This window comes from Etheostoma spectabile, chromosome 8, assembly GCF_008692095.1.
Source record: "Etheostoma spectabile isolate EspeVRDwgs_2016 chromosome 8, UIUC_Espe_1.0, whole genome shotgun sequence".
In the NCBI taxonomy this organism is placed as follows: domain Eukaryota; kingdom Metazoa; phylum Chordata; class Actinopteri; order Perciformes; family Percidae; genus Etheostoma; species Etheostoma spectabile.
In genome coordinates, this window is record NC_045740.1 from 17,962,987 (window position 1) to 17,970,085 (window position 7,099).

Genomic DNA, 7,099 nt, shown 5'->3' on the forward strand with positions numbered 1-7,099 from the left:
TTAGACGCCCCAAAATTAATGAAAGTAGAGATGTGTACTTGGCAAAGAGCGTCTGGAATCAACCATGTTATTTTGGGTAGTTAAAAAGAACATTGATATAGGAAAACGGGTCAATTTGACCCGAGGACAACATGAGGGTTATGGGTCAGTGTCGGTATTTTGTACATATAGAACTATTGGACACATTTAAATTTGAAAATGAAGATGGGGCGCTCACTCCATGAAACGTTAATAAACCACTTAAGTTATTACAATTCATCCTGAAGAGAATAGAAACGTCTAGAAACAACGATTTGGGCGAATCCATCTGATGTTTCCACCTTACTTCCTGGTTGGACGGTTGAGTTTTTAATGGATTTATTAGTGTCATCTTAATGGATCAAACCATTTTTCTCCCCAATGGTTTTTGTCACTTTGTTGTGTTGCTGTTGGTCTTTTAAAAAAAATACAGGTTTTTCTCTTTAATGTTGGTAATAAGTGTGTTTTAGTACAATATGAACAATGCCTGTTGTGAATGACCTCCCTGCAAGTTGATTATTAAAGAAAAGAAGTGAAACCAACGGCAGGAAACATCTCCAATCTTTAAATGGATAGGTGATTTTGGAAAATGTTGGGAAATAAAACAGGACTTATTGTAAAATGTGAAAAATTCCAATGAAACAAAATCCTTGAATATGATATTTTCAAAGTTTAGTTTCACCCATTCACGCTTAATTTCAATTTTCCTCCAATTAGGCAACTCAGATTTCAATCCAAACACATGGAAACAGGAGTCCCCTCCTTTGTGTCTTTTTGTTGTGTCGCCCCAACCTCCACAGGCACCCACTGCACCCCCCCCCCACCCCCCCACCCCCACCCGTCAATAAGCAGACAGTGATGCGTGACGGCCATGATAATTAAATGAATGATTTTATCAGCCGATCGTTAAAATCTGCTTTTCTTAACCAGTCTGAGTGATTTGTGTGTGTGTGTGTGTGTGTGTGTGGGGGGGGGTGTGTGCGTGTGGGGTGTGTGTGTGTGGGGGTGTGTGTGCGTGCGCGTGCGTGCCATGTGTGTGGGGTGTTTGTGTGTTGTGTGTGTGGTGTGTGTGTTGTGGTGTGTGTGTGTGTGTGTGTGTGTGGTGTGTGTGTGTGTGTGTGTTGTGTGTGTGTGTGTGCGTGTGCGTGTGCGTGTGGACAGCCGGGGAGGCGGCGAGGAGGCGTGGCTCACGACATTTCTCACAGGCCAGACCTTTGACCTCTTAACTCGTCTCCCTATGATTTTTTTTTCACGCTGAGTTGTTGCTGCATTCAGGGCCCTCGTGCGTTATCGTTGCATCATCTCGTGTTTAGAGGCAAACAGCTGAAATAAATCAGGACGACCCATAGACGCCCATTCATCTCTGTTGTTATGGAGCAGCTGGTCTACGGGCTAGCAAGATGCTAACTAACGTAGCGTGTCATTCAAAACAGTAAATTCTCCCGTTGCCCACTTTGAAGCTTCTGATTTACTGAAGAAGATCTTAATTTTTTAATATTTTTCATCTTCTTTCTTTCTTCTTCTTCATGATGCTAGGCTAGCAGTTTCCAATGCTTCCAGTGTTTGTGATAAGCTATAGGCTCCTAAACTCACAGCTTGTATTTGCTTGGATTTTATATATTACTTTGGGCAAATTAACAGATGAACAGGGTCGGACGGGGGTCACGGGGGTGTTGGACGGGGGTGGGACGGGGGGTGGGACGGGGTGTCGGCGGGGTCGGACGGGGGTCGGACGGGGCTGAGAGGGTGTGGTGTGGGGGTTGGGGCGGGCCCATGGAAAATGCTTTTAGCGCCCAAGCTTGTTCAAAACACCCCTGCAAAAATAAATCAGAACCAAATCAGCTTTATTTTATTTGCCAGGTTTGAGGACACATGCGAGAAATTTTTCTTTGGAGCATCGTTGCTCACAATGTGCTTACGCAACAAAACAACCAAACAAAATATACACACTAATATATACACAATATATACATACTCTAAACAGAAACAATAGGAGGCATGAGTGCAATGAAGAGTTCAATAATAGTATTTTAAATGTGACATAGTGCAAAGGATACTGGATAAATAGTATATGTTATTATATTACAATATGAACATGTATGAACATATGAACAGTTCTGAAATAGAAATGAGAATGATGAATAATAACAAATAATAAGTGATGTGAGAATGAGAATGATAATAAAACTAACTAAGTGGAATAATAAGTGGAACCAGTGAACAGGTGCTGTAGAGACCGTGTTACTGGGTTTTTCACCAGAATTGAACCCTGTGGGTCAGAAAACGCAAACACACCCTGAACTTAATTGTGTATCTTCTCAACTGACCAACGTCTTCTACATGTTCCCAGGGTCCGACGATCTCAAAATGCTCACTTGGTCCTACATAGAGTTTCAGTTTAAGCTGCCTAGGCTACACATGATTTATGCTGGGATATTACATTGATAACATCCTATCCTAGTGATAATATCCTATCCTAGTGATAATATCCTATCCTAGTGATAACATCCTATCCTAGTGATAACATCCTATCCTAGTGATAATATCCTATCCTAGTGATAACATCCTATCCTAGTGATAACATCCTATCCTAGTGATAATATCCTAGTGATAATATCCTATCCTATTGATAACGTCCTATCCTAGTGATAATATCCTAGTGATAATATCCTATTGATAACATCCTATCCTAGTGATATATCCTAGTGATAATATCCTATCCTAGTGATAACATCCTATCCTATTGATTATCCATCTATATACATCCTACCTAGTGATAATCTCCTATCCTAGTGATAACATCCTATCCAGTGATAATACCTATCCTAGTGATAATATCCTATCCTAGTGATAACATCCTATCCTAGTGATATATCCTATCCTTGTGATAAATCCTATCCTAGTGATAATATCCTCCAGACTCTATCCTAGTGATAATATCCTATCCTAGGATCCATCCTATCCGAGTGAATCACTATCCTAGTGATAATATCCTCTCCTAGTGATAATATCCTATCCTATTGATAACACCTATCCTAGTGATAACATCCTATCCTAGTGTGAATATCCTATCCTATGATAATATCCTATCCTAGTGATATATCCTATCCTATTGATAATATCCTATCCTATGATAATATCCTAGTGATAATATCCTATCCTATTGATAATATCCTATCCATTGATAAGATCCTATCCTAGTGATCACATCCTATCCTAGTGATAACATCCTATCCTAGTGATATATCATATGATATATCCTATCCTATTGATACTACCTATCCTATTGATAATATCCTATCCAGTATACTCCTCCTAGTGATAACATCCTATCCTAGTGATAAACATCCTATCCTAGTGATAACATCCTATCCTAGTGAGAATATCCTATCCTAGTGATAACACCTACCTATGATAATATCCTATCCTAGTGATAACATCCTATCCTAGTGATACATCCTATCCTAGTGTAATTCCTTATCCTAGTGACACTTCCTAAGTGATAATATCCTTACCCTAGTGATAACATCCTATCCTAGTGATAATATCCTATCCTAGTGATAACAGCCTATCCTAGTGATAACATCCTATCCAGTGAAATATCCTATCCTAGTGTATATCCTATCCTAGTGATACATCCTATCCTAGTATAATACCTAGTGATAACACCTACCTATGATACACTATCCTAGTGATATATCCTATCCTATTGATAAACATCCTATCTTAGTGATAACATCCTATCCTAGTGATCCATCCTATCCTAGTGATAATATCCATGTAATATCCTATCCTATTGATAATATCCTATCCTAGATATATCCTACCTATTGATAACATCCTATCCTAGTGTAATATATCATTGATAATATCCTTCCTATTGATAATATCCTATCCTAGTGATAACTCCTATCCTTGATAATATCCTACCTATTGATAATATCCTTATCCTAGTGATAAACATCCTATCCTAGTGATAATATCCTATCCTATTGATAATATCCTAGTTATACGTCCTACCTAGTATACATCCTATCCTAGTGATAATATCCTATGATAATATCCTATCCTATTGAAATATCCTATCCTAGTGTATAATATCCTATCCTATGTTAATATCCTATCCTATTGATAATATCCTATCCTAGTGATAACATCCTAGTCCTAGTTGATAATACCTATCCTATTGATAATATCCTAGTGATAACGTCCTATCCCCTATGGATAACATCCTATCCTAGTGATAATATCCTAGTGATACCTCCTATCCTAGTGATAATATCCTATGTGAAACTCCTCCTAGTGAAATATCCTACTATTGATAATATCTTCCTAGTGATATAATCCTATTGATAACGTCCTATCCTAGTGATAATATCCTTCCTAGTGATATATCCTATCCTAGTGATAATAATCCTATTGATATATCCTATTCCTAGTGATAATATCCTATCCTATTGATAATATCCATCCTATTGATAACCTCCTATCCTAGTATATATCCTATTGATAACGTCCTATCCTAGTGATAATATCCTATCCTAGTGATAATCCTACCTATTGATAACATCCTACCTAGTAGATAATTCCTATCCTATTGATAATATCCTATCCTATTGATAACATCCTATCCTAGTGATAATATCCTATTGATAACGTCCTATCCTATTGATAATATCCTACCTAGTGATAATATCCTATCCTAGTGATAACATCCATCCTAGTGATAATATCTATGAAATCTATCCTGTAGTTAATCCATCCTATGTACTATCCTATCTAGTGATAATACCATCCTAGTTATAATATCCTATCCTATGATAATACCTATCCTAGTGTAACTCCATCCAGTGATAACATCCTATCCTATTGAACATCCTATCTTATTGATAATACCTATCCTATTGATATATCCTATCCTAGTGATATACCTATCCTAGTGATAATATCCTATCCTATTGATAATATCCTATCCTATTGATAACATCCTACCTAGTGATAATATCCTATGATACGTCCATCCTATTGATAATATCTATCCTAGTGATAATATCCTATCCTAGTGATACCATCCTATCCTATTGATAATATCCTATCCTATTGATAATATCCTATCCTATTGATAACATCCTATCCTAGTGATAATATCTATTGATAACGTCCTATCCTAGTGATTATCCTATCCTAGTGAATTCCTATCCTAGTGATAACATCCATCCTAGTGATAATATCCTATTGAAATATCCTATCCTAGTGATAACTCCTTTCCTAGTGATAATATCCTATCCTGTGTAATCCTATCCTAGTGATAATATCCTATCCTAGTGATATATCCTATCCTAGTGATAACATCCTATCCTATTGATAACGTCCTATCCTATGATAATATCCTATCCTGTGATAATATCTATCCTATGATAATATCCTATCCTAGTGATAAATCCTACTAGCGATAACATCCTATCCTAGTGATAAATCCTATCGTGATAATATCCTATCCTATTGATAACATCCTACTAGTGATAACACTAGTGATATATCCTATCCTAGTGATAATATCCTATTGATAACATCCTATCCTATTAAACATCCTTGATAATATCCTATCCTAGTGATAATATCTATTGATAACATCCTATCCTAGTGATAAACATCCTATCCTAGTTAACCTCCTATTGTAATATCCTATCCTATGATATATCCTATTGATAATATCCTATCCTATTGATAAATCCTATCCTATTGATAACACCTATCCTATTGATAATATCCATCTATTATCATCTACCTAGTGATAATATCCTATCCTATGTTATAACATCCTATCCTAGTGATAATACCTATCCTATTGAGAACTACCTATCCTAGTGATAATATCCTATCCTAGTGATAATATCCTATCCTAGTGATAACATCCTATCCTAGTGATAGGATAACCCCTAACCCTAACCCTAACCCACCCCTGGCGTCACACACTGCTCAACTTTGACCCAGCTGCTGCTGACCTTTTAAAGTGCCTCCAATTAGACAACAGCTGTTGTTACCTAGCAATGCACTCCCACACCATATGGAGGAAGGAGCCAGTGGTCTTTAACGTACACAGGGTGAATGAAGGGTCACTGACCATCTTCAGAGACTTTAGCTTCGTATGTTCTCCCCATGTTTACGTGGGTTTACTCCGGGTGCTCCGGCTTCCCCCCCCCCATGTACAAAACATGTACTAGGTTCTCCAGCTCAGATCTGGAGCTGGTCCCCAGACGCTGTAAATCAGAATCAGAACCAGCTTTATTTGCCAGGTATGAGGACACATACGAGAACTACTAGACCTGTTGGGTCCTTGTAAATTCTGGAGTGTGGTCTAGACCTGCTCTTATATTACTTTACTCTCATTCCCATTGTCACATCTCACTTATTATTTGTTATTTATTCATCATTCTCATATCTCACTTATCACTTATTTTTATTACTATTTTCATCATTCCAGGTCACATCTCACTTATTATTTATTATTTATTATTTACTATTTACTCTCATTCCCATTGTCACACTCTCACTTATTATTTTATTATATTATTTACTATTTACTCATCATTCCCTTGTCACATCTCACTTATATATTTATTATTTATTTTACTATTTACTCATCATTCCCATTGTCACATCTCACTTATATTTATTATTTATTATTTACTCATCATTCCCATTGTCACATCTCACTTATTATTATTATTTTATTATTTACTATTACTCATCTTCCCATTGTCATATCTCACTTATTTTTATTATTTATTATTTACTATTACCTCATTCCATTGTCACATCTCACTTATTATTTGTTATTTTCATCATTCTCATTTCCTATTTCAGAACTGTTCATAATGTTCATAATGTTCATATTGTAATATAAAACTATACTATTTATCCCAGTATCCTTTGCACTGTGCTCCACATTTAAATAAATTTGATTGCACTCTTCATGCACTCATGTATCTATATATTTTATGTTTAGAGTATATATATATTAGTGTGTATTATTTGGTGTGTACTATGTTTTGGTTGTTTTGTATGTGTAGCACATTGT